Source organism: Hydractinia symbiolongicarpus, chromosome 11 (assembly GCF_029227915.1).
Source record: "Hydractinia symbiolongicarpus strain clone_291-10 chromosome 11, HSymV2.1, whole genome shotgun sequence".
In the NCBI taxonomy this organism is placed as follows: domain Eukaryota; kingdom Metazoa; phylum Cnidaria; class Hydrozoa; order Anthoathecata; family Hydractiniidae; genus Hydractinia; species Hydractinia symbiolongicarpus.
Genome location: NC_079885.1, coordinates 14,476,360 through 14,489,548, shown reverse-complemented (window position 1 = coordinate 14,489,548; position 13,189 = coordinate 14,476,360). Strand labels below are relative to the sequence as shown.

General features: G+C 39.9%; 20 non-coding genes and 3 pseudogenes across 20 annotated transcripts; all 23 read right to left on the bottom strand.

Moving 5' to 3' along the window:
- Nucleotides 1-409: 409 nt before the first annotated feature.
- LOC130617008 (5S ribosomal RNA) lies at nt 410-528 on the bottom strand. The gene has a single exon (XR_008978086.1). It is a non-coding gene; the product is annotated as a 5S ribosomal RNA (ribosomal RNA).
- A 450-nt stretch (nt 529-978) lies between these two features.
- Nucleotides 979-1,097, bottom strand: LOC130617006 (5S ribosomal RNA). Its single transcript, XR_008978085.1, has one exon. It is a non-coding gene; the product is annotated as a 5S ribosomal RNA (ribosomal RNA).
- A 450-nt stretch (nt 1,098-1,547) lies between these two features.
- Nucleotides 1,548-1,666, bottom strand: LOC130616612 (5S ribosomal RNA). Its single transcript, XR_008977692.1, has one exon. It is a non-coding gene; the product is annotated as a 5S ribosomal RNA (ribosomal RNA).
- Nucleotides 1,667-2,116: 450 nt separating this feature from the next.
- Nucleotides 2,117-2,235, bottom strand: LOC130618305 (5S ribosomal RNA). The gene has a single exon (XR_008979379.1). It is a non-coding gene; the product is annotated as a 5S ribosomal RNA (ribosomal RNA).
- Nucleotides 2,236-2,685: 450 nt separating this feature from the next.
- On the bottom strand, nt 2,686-2,804 carry LOC130617004 (5S ribosomal RNA). The gene has a single exon (XR_008978083.1). It is a non-coding gene; the product is annotated as a 5S ribosomal RNA (ribosomal RNA).
- Nucleotides 2,805-3,255: 451 nt separating this feature from the next.
- LOC130617732 (5S ribosomal RNA) lies at nt 3,256-3,374 on the bottom strand. Its single transcript, XR_008978809.1, has one exon. It is a non-coding gene; the product is annotated as a 5S ribosomal RNA (ribosomal RNA).
- Nucleotides 3,375-3,824: 450 nt separating this feature from the next.
- Nucleotides 3,825-3,943, bottom strand: LOC130618109 (5S ribosomal RNA). Its single transcript, XR_008979184.1, has one exon. It is a non-coding gene; the product is annotated as a 5S ribosomal RNA (ribosomal RNA).
- Nucleotides 3,944-4,393: 450 nt separating this feature from the next.
- Nucleotides 4,394-4,512, bottom strand: LOC130617788 (5S ribosomal RNA). The gene has a single exon (XR_008978865.1). It is a non-coding gene; the product is annotated as a 5S ribosomal RNA (ribosomal RNA).
- Nucleotides 4,513-4,962: 450 nt separating this feature from the next.
- LOC130618746 (5S ribosomal RNA) lies at nt 4,963-5,082 on the bottom strand (annotated as a pseudogene).
- Nucleotides 5,083-5,532: 450 nt separating this feature from the next.
- LOC130617003 (5S ribosomal RNA) lies at nt 5,533-5,651 on the bottom strand. The gene has a single exon (XR_008978082.1). It is a non-coding gene; the product is annotated as a 5S ribosomal RNA (ribosomal RNA).
- A 449-nt stretch (nt 5,652-6,100) lies between these two features.
- LOC130618046 (5S ribosomal RNA) lies at nt 6,101-6,218 on the bottom strand. The gene has a single exon (XR_008979121.1). It is a non-coding gene; the product is annotated as a 5S ribosomal RNA (ribosomal RNA).
- Nucleotides 6,219-6,668: 450 nt separating this feature from the next.
- LOC130618127 (5S ribosomal RNA) lies at nt 6,669-6,788 on the bottom strand. The gene has a single exon (XR_008979202.1). It is a non-coding gene; the product is annotated as a 5S ribosomal RNA (ribosomal RNA).
- Nucleotides 6,789-7,238: 450 nt separating this feature from the next.
- Nucleotides 7,239-7,356, bottom strand: LOC130618045 (5S ribosomal RNA). Its single transcript, XR_008979120.1, has one exon. It is a non-coding gene; the product is annotated as a 5S ribosomal RNA (ribosomal RNA).
- Nucleotides 7,357-7,806: 450 nt separating this feature from the next.
- Nucleotides 7,807-7,926, bottom strand: LOC130618126 (5S ribosomal RNA). Its single transcript, XR_008979200.1, has one exon. It is a non-coding gene; the product is annotated as a 5S ribosomal RNA (ribosomal RNA).
- A 450-nt stretch (nt 7,927-8,376) lies between these two features.
- On the bottom strand, nt 8,377-8,495 carry LOC130617787 (5S ribosomal RNA). The gene has a single exon (XR_008978864.1). It is a non-coding gene; the product is annotated as a 5S ribosomal RNA (ribosomal RNA).
- Nucleotides 8,496-8,945: 450 nt separating this feature from the next.
- Nucleotides 8,946-9,065, bottom strand: LOC130618745 (5S ribosomal RNA; annotated as a pseudogene).
- Nucleotides 9,066-9,515: 450 nt separating this feature from the next.
- LOC130618613 (5S ribosomal RNA) lies at nt 9,516-9,635 on the bottom strand (annotated as a pseudogene).
- Nucleotides 9,636-10,085: 450 nt separating this feature from the next.
- LOC130617002 (5S ribosomal RNA) lies at nt 10,086-10,204 on the bottom strand. The gene has a single exon (XR_008978081.1). It is a non-coding gene; the product is annotated as a 5S ribosomal RNA (ribosomal RNA).
- A 449-nt stretch (nt 10,205-10,653) lies between these two features.
- On the bottom strand, nt 10,654-10,771 carry LOC130618043 (5S ribosomal RNA). The gene has a single exon (XR_008979119.1). It is a non-coding gene; the product is annotated as a 5S ribosomal RNA (ribosomal RNA).
- Nucleotides 10,772-11,221: 450 nt separating this feature from the next.
- On the bottom strand, nt 11,222-11,341 carry LOC130618125 (5S ribosomal RNA). Its single transcript, XR_008979199.1, has one exon. It is a non-coding gene; the product is annotated as a 5S ribosomal RNA (ribosomal RNA).
- A 450-nt stretch (nt 11,342-11,791) lies between these two features.
- LOC130617605 (5S ribosomal RNA) lies at nt 11,792-11,910 on the bottom strand. The gene has a single exon (XR_008978682.1). It is a non-coding gene; the product is annotated as a 5S ribosomal RNA (ribosomal RNA).
- A 449-nt stretch (nt 11,911-12,359) lies between these two features.
- On the bottom strand, nt 12,360-12,478 carry LOC130618325 (5S ribosomal RNA). Its single transcript, XR_008979398.1, has one exon. It is a non-coding gene; the product is annotated as a 5S ribosomal RNA (ribosomal RNA).
- A 450-nt stretch (nt 12,479-12,928) lies between these two features.
- LOC130617001 (5S ribosomal RNA) lies at nt 12,929-13,047 on the bottom strand. The gene has a single exon (XR_008978080.1). It is a non-coding gene; the product is annotated as a 5S ribosomal RNA (ribosomal RNA).
- Nucleotides 13,048-13,189: the final 142 nt, after the last annotated feature.

Here is a 13,189-nt window from a genome sequence, read left to right as displayed (position 1 = left end):
TCGAAAATGGTTTAAACTTTAAAGGTCATATTTCTTGACTGGATTATCCACAATAGGTCGTGTTTATGTGCATTTGAAAGCTCTTTTCAAGCGCTATCAATTATTTACGACAATAATGCGCTTTAAGATTTCCGGTAAAAAGTTCCAACGAAGGCAATCTGGGGTACTTTCAGACTTAATTTTCATATGACAAAGTTAATTAGCAAAGTAACTACATCGCCATTTTCTTTGTCTGACGCTCTTAATCCATTCATTTGCGACGTGGTGCATTTATTGCAGCAAGATTGTAGCCCTTTTTAAGGGAAAGCAAATTCTAATCATGTCTCTTACTTGATTTACTCAGCGGCTATTGCGTAAAAAAGATACGTCACAATCGTAATGATAAATAATGTAACGTGAAAAAGTCAATAGCCTACGACACCGGGAGTTCCCAGGCGGTCCCCCATCCAAGTACTATCGCGGCCCGACGATGCTTAACTTCCGTGATCGGACGAGAACAGGTGTGTTCATCGTGGTATGGTCGTAGACAAACAACCGGGCAGATATCTACGATTTATTAGCACATTACATCGAAAATGGTTTAAACTTTAAAGGTCATATTTCTTGACTGGATTATCCGCAATAGGTCGTGTTTATGTGCATTTGAAAGCTCTTTTCAAGCGCTATCCATTATTTACGACAACCATGCGCTTTAAGATTTCCGGTAAAAAGTTCCAACGAAGGCAATCTGGGGTACTTTCAGACTTAATTTTCATATGACAAAGTTAATTAGCAAAGTAACTACATCGCGATTTTCTTTGTCTGACGCTCTTAATCCATTCATTTGCGACGTGGTGCATTTATTGCGGCAAGATTGTAGCCCTTTTTAAGGGAAAGCAAATTCTAATCATGTCTCTTACTTGATTTACTAAGCGGCTATTGCGTAAAAAAGATACGTCACAGTCGTAATGATAAATAATGTAACGTGAAAAAGTCAATAGCCTACGACACCGGGAGTTCCCAGGCGGTCCCCCATCCAAGTACTATCGCGGCCCGACGATGCTTAACTTCCGTGATCGGACGAGAACAGGTGTGTTCATCGTGGTATGGTCGTAGACAAACAAACGGGCAGATATCTACGATTTATTAGCACATTACATCGAAAATGGTTTAAACTTTAAAGGTCATATTTCTTGACTGGATTATCCAAAATAGGTCGTGTTTATGTGCATTTGAAAGCTCTTTTCAAGCGCTATCAATTATTTACGACAATAATGCGCTTTGAGATTTCCGGTAAAAAGTTCCAACGAAGGCAATCTGGGGTACTTTCAGACTTAATTTTCATATGACAAAGTTAATTAGCAAAGTAACTACATCGCCATTTTCTTTGTCTGACGCTCTTAATCCATTCATTTGCGACGTGGTGCATTTATTGCAGCAAGATTGTAGCCCTTTTTAAGGGAAAGCAAATTCTAATCATGTCTCTTACTTGATTTACTAAGCGGCTATTGCGTAAAAAAGATACGTCACAGTCGTAATGATAAATAATGTAACGTGAAAAAGTCAATAGCCTACGACACCGGGAGTTCCCAGGCGGTCCCTCATCCAAGTACTATCCCGGCCCGACGATGCTTAACTTCCGTGATCGGACGAGAACAGGTGTGTTCATCGTGGTATGGTCGTAGACAAACAAACGGGCAGATATCTACGAATTATTAGCACATTACATCGAAAATGGTTTAAATTTTAAAGGTCATATTTCTTGACTGGATTATCCGAAATATGTCGTGTTTATGTGCATTTGAAAGCTCTTTTCAAGCGCTATCAATTATTTACGACAACCATGCGCTTTAAGATTTCCGGTAAAAAGTTCCAACGAAGGCAATCTGGGGTACTTTCAGACTTAATTTTCATATGACAAAGTTAATTAGCAAAGTAACTACATTGCGATTTTCTTTGTCTGACTCTCTTAATCCATTCATTTGCGACATGGTGCATTTATTGCAGCAAGATTGTAGCCCTTTTTAAGGGAAAGCAAATTCTAATCATGTCTCTTACTTGATTTACTCAGCGGCTATTGCGTAAAAAAGATACGTCACAGTCGTAATGATAAATAATGTAACGTGAAAAAGTCAATAGCCTACGACACCGGGAGTTCCCAGGCGGTCCCCCAACCAAGTACTATCCCGGCCCGACGATGCATAACAACCGTGATCGGACGGGAACAGGTGTGTTCATCGTGGTATGCTCGTAGACAAACAAACGGGCAGATATCTACGAATTATTAGCACATTACATCGAAAATGGTTTAAATTTTAAAGGTCATATTTCTTGACTGGATTATCCGAAATATGTCGTGTTTATGTGCATTTGAAAGCTCTTTTCAAGCGCTATCCATTATTTACGACAACCATGCGCTTTAAGATTTCCGGTAAAAAGTTACAACGAATGCAATCTAGGGTACTTTCAGACTTAATTTTCATATGACAAAGTTAATTAGCAAATTAACTACATCGCCATTTTCTTTGTCTGACGCTCTTAATCCATTCATTTGCGACGTGGCGCATTAATTGCAGCCACATCGTAGCCGTTTTGAAGGGAAAGAAACTTCTAATCAAGTCCCTTACATGATTTACTCAGCGGCTATTGCGTAAAAAAGATACGTCACAATCGTAATGATAAATAATGTAACGTGAAAAAGTCAATAGCCTACGACACCGGGAGTTCCCAGGCGGTCCCCCATCCAAGTACTATCGCGGCCCGACGATGCTTAACTTCCGTGATCGGACGAGAACAGGTGTGTTCATCGTGGTATGGTCGTAGACAAACAAACGGGCAGATATCTACGATTTATTAGCACATTACATCGAAAATGGTTTAAACTTTAAAGGTCATATTTCTTGACTGGATTATCCACAATAGGTCGTGTTTATGTGCATTTGAAAGCTCTTTTCAAGCGCTATCAATTATTTACGACAACCATGCGCTTTAAGATTTCCGGTAAAAAGTTCCAACGAAGGCAATCTGGGGTACTTTCAGACTTAATTTTCATATGACAAAGTTAATTAGCAAAGTAACTACATCGCGATTTTCTTTGTCTGACGCTCTTAATCCAATCATTTGCCACGTGGTGCATTTATTGCAGCAAGATTGTAGCCCTTTTTAAGGGAAAGCAAATTCTAATCATGTCTCTTACTTGATTTACTAAGCGGCTATTGCGTAAAAAAAGATACGTCACAGTCGTAATGATAAATAATGTAACGTGAAAAAGTCAATAGCCTACGACACCGGGAGTTCCCAGGCGGTCCCCCATCCAAGTACTATCCCGGCCCGACGATGCTTAACTTCCGTGACAGGACGAGAACAGGTGTGTTCATCGTGGTATGGTCGTAGACAAACAAACGGGCAGATATGTACGAATTATTAGCACATTACATCGAAAATGGTTTAAATTTTAAAGGTCATATTTCTTGACTGGATTATCCGAAATATGTCGTGTTTATGTGCATTTGAAAGCTCTTTTCAAGCGCTATCCATTATTTACGACAACCATGCGCTTTAAGATTTCCGGTAAAAAGTTCCAACGAAGGCAATCTAGGGTACTTTCAGACTTCATTTTCTTATGACAAAGTTAATTAGCAAAGTAACTACATCGCCATTTTCTTTGTCTGACGCTCTTAATCCATTCATTTGCGACGTGGCGCATTTTTTGCAGCAAGATTGTAGCCCTTTTTAGGGGAAAGAAACTTCTAATCATGTCTCTTACTTGATTTACTTAGCGGCTATTGCGTAAAAAAGATACGTCACAGTCGTAATGATAAATAATGTAACGTGAAAAAGTCAATAGCCTACGACACCGGGAGTTCCCAGGCGGTCCCCCATCCAAGTACTATCCTGGCCCGACGATGCTTAACTTCCGTGATCGGACGAGAACAGGTGTGTTCATCGTGGTATGGTCGTAGACAAACAAACGGGCAGATATCTACGAATTATTAGCACATTACATCAAAAATGGTTTAAATTTTAAAGGTCATATTTCTTGACTGGAGTATCCGAAATATGTCGTGTTTACGTGCATTTGAAAGCTCTTTTCAAGCGCTATCCATTATTTACGACAACCATGCGCTTTAAGATTTCCGGTAAAAAGTTCCAACGAAGGCAATCTAGGGTACTTTCAGACTTAATTTTCTTATGACAAAGTTATTTAGCAAATTAACTACATCGCCATTTTCTTTGTCTGACGCTCGTAATCCATTCATTTGCGACGTGGAGCATTTATTGCAGCCAGATCTTAGCTGTTTTGAAGGGAAAGAAACTTCTAATCAAGTCCCTTACTAGATTTACTCAGCGGCTATTGCGTCAAAAAGATACGTCACAGTCGTAATGATAAATAATGTAACGTGAAAAAGTCAATAGCCTACGACACCGGGAGTTCCCAGGCGGTCCCCCATCCAAGTACTATCCCGACCCGACGATGCTTAACTTCCGTGATCGTACGAGAACAGGTGTGTTCATCCTGGTATGGTCGTAGACAAACAAACGGGCAGATATCTACGAATTATTAGCACATTACATCGAAAATGGTTTAAATTTTAAAGGTCATATTTCTTGACTGGATTATCCGAAATATGTCGTGTTTATGTGCATTTGAAAGCTCTTTTCAAGCGCTATCCATTATTTACGACAACCATGCGCTTTAAGACTTCCGGTAAAAAGTTCCAACGAAGGCAATCTAGGGTACTTTCAGACTTAATTTTCTTATGACAAAGTTAATTAGCAAAGTAACTACATCGCCATTTTCTTTGTCTGACGCTCTTAATCCATTCATTTGCGACGTGGCGCATTTATTGCATCAAGATTGTAGCCCTTTTTAGGGGAAAGAAACTTCTAATCATGTCCCTTACTTGATTTACCTAGCGGCTATTGCGTAAAAAAGATACGTCACAGTCGTAATGATAAATAATGAAACGTGAAAAAGTCAATAGCCTACGACACCGGGAGATCCCAGGCATTTCCCCCATCCAAGTACTATCCCGGCCCGACGATGCTTAACTTCCTTGATCGGACGAGAACAGGTGTGTTCATCGTGGTATGGTCGTAGACAAACATACGGGCAGATATCTACGATTTACTAGCACATTACATCGAAAATGGTTCAAATTTTAAAGATCATATTTCTTGACTGAGTGATCGGAAATAGGTCGAGTTTATGTGCATTTGAAAGCTCTTTTTAAGCGCTATCGATACTTTACGACAATAATGCGCTTTAAGATTTCCGGTAAAAAGTTCCAACGAAGGCAATTTAGGGTACTTTCAGACTTAATTTTCTTATGACAAAGTTAATTAGCAAAGTAACTACATCGCCATTTTCTTTGTCTGACGCTCTTAATCCATTCATTTGCGACGTGGCGCATTTATTGCAGCAAGATTGTAGCCCTTTTTAGGGGAAAGAAACTTCTAATCATGTCCCTTACTTGATTTACTTAGCGGCTATTGCGTAAAAAAGATACGTCACAGTCGTAATGATAAATAATGTAACGTGAAAAAGTCAATAGCCTACGACACCGGGAGTTCCCAGGCGGTCCCCCATCCAAGTACTATCGCGGCCCGACGATGCTTAACTTCCGTGATCGGACGAGAACAGGTGTGTTCATCGTGGTATGGTCGTAGACAAACAAACGGGCAGATATCTACGATTTATTAGCACATTACATCGAAAATGGTTTAAACTTTAAAGGTCATATTTTTGACTAGATTATCCGCAATAGGTCGTGTTTATGTGCATTTGAAAGCTCTTTTCAAGCGCTATCAATTATTTACGACAACCATGCGCTTTAAGATTTCCGGTAAAAAGTTCCAACGAAGGCAATCTGGGGTACTTTCAGACTTAATTTTCATATGACAAAGTTAATTAGCAAAGTAACTACATCGCCATTTTCTTTGTCTGACGCTCTTAATCCATTCATTTGCGACGTGGTGCATTTATTGCAGCAAGATTGTAGCCCTTTTTAAAGGAAAGCAAATTCTAATCATGTCTCTTACTTGATTTACTCAGCGGCTATTGCGTAAAAAAGATACGTCACAATCGTAATGATAAATAATGTAACGTGAAAAAGTCAATAGCCTACGACACGGGAGTTCCCAGGAGGTCCCCCATCCAAGTACTATCGCGGCCCGACGATGCTTAACTTCCGTGATCGGACGAGAACAGGTGTGTTCATCGTGGTATGGTCGTAGACAAACAAACGGGCAGATATCTACGATTTATTAGCACATTACATCGAAAATGGTTTAAACTTTAAAGGTCATATTTCTTGACTGGATTATCCGCAATAGGTCGCGTTTATGTGCATTTGAAAGCTCTTTTCAAGCGCTATCCATTATTTACGACAACCATGCGCTTTAAGATTTCCGGTAAAAAGTTCCAACGAAGGAAATCTGGGGTACTTTCAGACTTAATTTTCATATGACAAAGTTAATTAGCAAAGTAACTACATCGCAATTTTCTTTGTCTGACGCTCTTAATCCATTCATTTGCGACGTGGCGCATTTATTGCATCAAAATTGTAGCCCTTTTTAGGGGAAAGAAACTTCTAATCATGTCCCTTACTTGATTTACCTAGCGGCTATTGCGTAAAAAAGATACGTCACAGTCGTAATGATAAATAATGAAACGTGAAAAAGTCAATAGCCTACGACACCGGGAGATCCCAGGCGGTTCCCCCATCCAAGTACTATCCCGGCCCGACGATGCTTAACTTCCGTGATCGGACGAGAACAGGTGTGTTCATCGTGGTATGGTCGTAGACAAACATACGGGCAGATATCTACGAATTATTAGCACATTACATCAAAAATGGTTTAAATTTTAAAGGTCATATTTCTTGACTGGATTATCCGAAATATGTCGTGTTTACGTGCATTTGAAAGCTCTTTTCAAGCGCTATCCATTATTTACGACAACCATGCGCTTTAAGATTTCCGGTAAAAAGTTCCAACGAAGGCAATCTGGGGTACTTTCAGACTTAATTTTCATATGACAAAGTTAATTAGCAAAGTAACTACATCGCCATTTTCTTTGTCTGACGCTCTTAATCCATTCATTTGCGACGTGGTGCATTTATTGCAGCAAGATTGTAGCCCTTTTTAAAGGAAAGCAAATTCTAATCATGTCTCTTACTTGATTTACTCAGCGGCTATTGCGTAAAAAAGATACGTCACAATCGTAATGATAAATAATGTAACGTGAAAAAGTCAATAGCCTACGACACGGGAGTTCCCAGGAGGTCCCCCATCCAAGTACTATCGCGGCCCGACGATGCTTAACTTCCGTGATCGGACGAGAACAGGTGTGTTCATCGTGGTATGGTCGTAGACAAACAAACGGGCAGATATCTACGATTTATTAGCACATTACATCGAAAATGGTTTAAACTTTAAAGGTCATATTTCTTGACTGGATTATCCGCAATAGGTCGCGTTTATGTGCATTTGAAAGCTCTTTTCAAGCGCTATCCATTATTTACGACAACCATGCGCTTTAAGATTTCCGGTAAAAAGTTCCAACGAAGGAAATCTGGGGTACTTTCAGACTTAATTTTCATATGACAAAGTTAATTAGCAAAGTAACTACATCGCAATTTTCTTTGTCTGACGCTCTTAATCCATTCATTTGCGACGTGGCGCATTTATTGCATCAAAATTGTAGCCCTTTTTAGGGGAAAGAAACTTCTAATCATGTCCCTTACTTGATTTACCTAGCGGCTATTGCGTAAAAAAGATACGTCACAGTCGTAATGATAAATAATGAAACGTGAAAAAGTCAATAGCCTACGACACCGGGAGATCCCAGGCGGTTCCCCCATCCAAGTACTATCCCGGCCCGACGATGCTTAACTTCCGTGATCGGACGAGAACAGGTGTGTTCATCGTGGTATGGTCGTAGACAAACATACGGGCAGATATCTACGAATTATTAGCACATTACATCAAAAATGGTTTAAATTTTAAAGGTCATATTTCTTGACTGGATTATCCGAAATATGTCGTGTTTACGTGCATTTGAAAGCTCTTTTCAAGCGCTATCCATTATTTACGACAACCATGCGCTTTAAGATTTCCGGTAAAAAGTTCCAACGAAGGCAATCTAGGGTACTTTCAGACTTAATTTTCTTATGACAAAGTTGTTTAGCAAATTAACTACATCGCCATTTTCTTTGTCTGACGCTCGTAATCCATTCATTTGCGACGTGGAGCATTTATTGCAGCCAGATCTTAGCCGTTTTGAAGGGAAAGAAACTTCTAATCAAGTCCCTTACTAGATTTACTCAGCGGCTATTGCGTCAAAAAGATACGTCACAGTCGTAATGATAAATAATGTAACGTGAAAAAGTCAATAGCCTACGACACCGGGAGTTCCCAGGCGGTCCCCCATCCAAGTACTATCCCGACCCGACGATGCTTAACTTCCGTGATCGTACGAGAACAGGTGTGTTCATCCTGGTATGGTCGTAGACAAACAAACGGGCAGATATCTACGAATTATTAGCACATTACATCGAAAATGGTTTAAATTTTAAAGGTCACATTTCTTGACTGGATTATCCGAAATATGTCGTGTTTATGTGCATTTGAAAGCTCTTTTCAAGCGCTATCCATTATTTACGACAACCATGCGCTTTAAGACTTCCGGTAAAAAGTTCCAACGAAGGCAATCTAGGGTACTTTCAGACTTAATTTTCTTATGACAAAGTTAATTAGCAAAGTAACTACATCGCCATTTTCTTTGTCTGACGCTCTTAATCCATTCATTTGCGACGTGGCGCATTTATTGCATCAAGATTGTAGCCCTTTTTAGGGGAAAGAAACTTCTAATCATGTCCCTTACTTGATTTACCTAGCGGCTATTGCGTAAAAAAGATACGTCACAGTCGTAATGATAAATAATGAAACGTGAAAAAGTCAATAGCCTACGACACCGGGAGATCCCAGGCATTTCCCCCATCCAAGTACTATCCCGGCCCGACGATGCTTAACTTCCTTGATCGGACGAGAACAGGTGTGTTCATCGTGGTATGGTCGTAGACAAACATACGGGCAGATATCTACGATTTACTAGCACATTACATCGAAAATGGTTCAAATTTTAAAGATCATATTTCTTGACTGAGTGATCGGAAATAGGTCGAGTTTATGTGCATTTGAAAGCTCTTTTTAAGCGCTATCGATACTTTACGACAATAATGCGCTTTAAGATTTCCGGTAAAAAGTTCCAACGAAGGCAATTTAGGGTACTTTCAGACTTAATTTTCTTATGACAAAGTTAATTAGCAAAGTAACTACATCGCCATTTTCTTTGTCTGACGCTCTTAATCCATTCATTTGCGACGTGGCGCATTTATTGCAGCAAGATTGTAGCCCTTTTTAGGGGAAAGAAACTTCTAATCATGTCCCTTACTTGATTTACCTAGCGGCTATTGCGTAAAAAAGATACGTCACAGTCGTAATGATAAATAATGAAACGTGAAAAAGTCAATAGCCTACGACAGCGGGAGATCCCAGGCGGTTCCCCCATCCAAGTACTATCCCGGCCCGACGATGCTTAACTTCCGTGATCGGACGAGAACAGGTGTGTTCATCGTGGTATGGTCGTAGACAAACATACGGGCAGATATCTACGAATTATTAGCACATTACAACAAAAATGGTTTAAATTTTAAAGGTCATATTTCTTGACTGGATTATCCGAAATATGTCGTGTTTACGTGCATTTGAAAGCTCTTTTCAAGCGCTATCCATTATTTACGACAACCATGCGCTTTAAGATTTCCGGTAAAAAGTTCCAACGAAGGCAATCTAGGGTACTTTCAGACTTAATTTTCTTATGACAAAGTTATTTAGCAAATTAACTACATCGCCATTTTCTTTGTCTGACGCTCGTAATCCATTCATTTGCGACGTGGAGCATTTATTGCAGCCAGATCTTAGCCGTTTTGAAGGGAAAGAAACTTCTAATCAAGTCCCTTACTTGATTTACTTAGCGGCTATTGCGTAAAAAAGATACGTCACAGTCGTAATGATAAATAATGTAACGTGAAAAAGTCAATAGCCTACGACACCGGGAGTTCCCAGGCGGTCCCCCATCCAAGTACTATCGCGGCCCGACGATGCTTAACTTCCGTGATCGGACGAGAACAGGTGTGTTCATCGTGGTATGGTCGTAGACAAACAAACGGGCAGATATCTACGATTTATTAGCACATTACATCGAAAATGGTTTAAACTTTAAAGGTCATATTTTTGACTGGATTATCCGCAATAGGTCGTGTTTATGTGCATTTGAAAGCTCTTTTCAAGCGCTATCAATTATTTACGACAACCATGCGCTTTAAGATTTCCGGTAAAAAGTTCCAACGAAGGCAATCTGGGGTACTTTCAGACTTAATTTTCATATGACAAAGTTAATTAGCAAAGTAACTACATCGCCATTTTCTTTGTCTGACGCTCTTAATCCATTCATTTGCGACGTGGTGCATTTATTGCAGCAAGATTGTAGCCCTTTTTAAAGGAAAGCAAATTCTAATCATGTCTCTTACTTGATTTACTCAGCGGCTATTGCGTAAAAAAGATACGTCACAATCGTAATGATAAATAATGTAACGTGAAAAAGTCAATAGCCTACGACACGGGAGTTCCCAGGAGGTCCCCCATCCAAGTACTATCGCGGCCCGACGATGCTTAACTTCCGTGATCGGACGAGAACAGGTGTGTTCATCGTGGTATGGTCGTAGACAAACAAACGGGCAGATATCTACGATTTATTAGCACATTACATCGAAAATGGTTTAAACTTTAAAGGTCATATTTCTTGACTGGATTATCCGCAATAGGTCGCGTTTATGTGCATTTGAAAGCTCTTTTCAAGCGCTATCCATTATTTACGACAACCATGCGCTTTAAGATTTCCGGTAAAAAGTTCCAACGAAGGAAATCTGGGGTACTTTCAGACTTAATTTTCATATGACAAAGTTAATTAGCAAAGTAACTACATCGCAATTTTCTTTGTCTGACGCTCTTAATCCATTCATTTGCGACGTGGCGCATTTATTGCATCAAAATTGTAGCCCTTTTTAGGGAAAAGAAACTTCTAATCATGTCCCTTACTTGAGTTACCTAGCGGCTATTGCGTAAAAAAGATACGTCACAGTCGTAATGATAAATGATGAAACGTGAAAAAGTCAATAGCCTACGACACCGGGAGATCCCAGGCGGTTCCCCCATCCAAGTACTATCCCGGCCCGACGATGCTTAACTTCCGTGATCGGACGAGAACAGGTGTGTTCATCGTGGTATGGTCGTAGACAAACATACGGGCAGATATCTACGATTTACTAGCACATTACATCGAAAATGGTTCAAATTTTAAAGATCATATTTCTTGACTGAGTGATCGGAAATAGGTCGAGTTTATGTGCATTTGAAAGCTCTTTTTAAGCGCTATCGATACTTTACGACAATAATGCGCTTTAAGATTTCCGGTCAAAAGTTCCAACGAAGGCAATTTAGGGTACTTTCAGACTTAATTTTCTTATGACAAAGTTAATTAGCAAAGTAACTACATCGCCATTTTCTTTGTCTGACGCTCTTAATCCATTCATTTGCGACGTGGCGCATTTATTGCAGCAAGATTGTAGCCCTTTTTAGGGGAAAGAAACTTCTAATCATGTCCCTTACTTGATTTACTTAGCGGCTATTGCGTAAAAAAGATACGTCACAGTCGTAATGATAAATAATGTAACGTGAAAAAGTCAATAGCCTACGACACCGGGAGTTCCCAGGCGGTCCCCCATCCAAGTACTATCGCGGCCCGACGATGCTTAACTTCCGTGATCGGACGAGAACAGGTGTGTTCATCGTGGTATTGTCGTAGACAAACAAACGGGCAGATATCTACGATTTATTAGCACATTACATCGAAAATGGTTTAAACTTTAAAGGTCATATTTTTGACTGGATTATCCGCAATAGGTCGTGTTTATGTGCATTTGAAAGCTCTTTTCAAGCGCTATCAATTATTTACGACAACCATGCGCTTTAAGATTTCCGGTAAAAAGTTCCAACGAAGGCAATCTGGGGTACTTTCAGGCTTAATTTTCATATGACAAAGTTAATTAGCAAAGTAACTACATCGCCATTTTCTTTGTCTGACGCTCTTAATCCATTCATTTGCGACGTGGTGCATTTATTGCAGCAAGATTGTAGCCCTTTTTAAGGGAAAGCAAATTCTAATCATGTCTCTTACTTGATTTACTCAGCGGCTATTGCGTAAAAAAGATACGTCACAATCGTAATGATAAATAATGTAACGTGAAAAAGTCAATAGCCTACGACACCGGGAGTTCCCAGGCGGTCCCCCATCCAAGTACTATCGCGGCCCGACGATGCTTAACTTTCGTGATCGGACGAAAACAGGTGTGTTCATCATGGTATGGTCGTAGACAAACAAACGGGCAGATATCTACGATTTATTAGCACATTACATCGAAAATGGTTTAAACTTTAAAGGTCATATTTCTTGACTGGATTATCCGCAATAGGTCGTGTTTATGTGCATTTGAAAGCTCTTTTCAAGCGCTATCCATTATTTACGACAACCATGCGCTTTAAGATTTCCGGTAAAAAGTTCCAACGAAGGCAATCTAGGGTACTTTCAGACTTAATTTTCATATGACAAAGTGAATTAACAAATTAACTACATCGCCATTTTCTTTGTCTGACGCTCGTAATCCATTCATTTGCGACGTGGCGCATTAATTGCAGCCAGATCGTAGCCGTTTTGAAGGGAAAGAAACTTCTAATCAAGTCCCTTACATGATTTACTCAGCGGCTATTGCGTAAAAAAGATACGTCACAATCGTAATGATAAATAATGTAACGTGAAAAAGTCAATAGCCTACGACACCGGGAGTTCCCAGGCGGTCCCCCATCCAAGTACTATCGCGGCCCGACGATGCTTAACTTCCGTGATCGGACGAGAACAGGTGTGTTCATCGTGGTATGGTCGTAGACAAACAAACGGGTAGATATCTACGATTTATTAGCACATTACATCGAAAATGGTTTAAACTTTAAAGGTCATATTTCTTGACTGGATTATCCGCAATAGGTCGTGTTTATGTGCATTTGAAAGCTCTTTTCACGCGCTATCAAT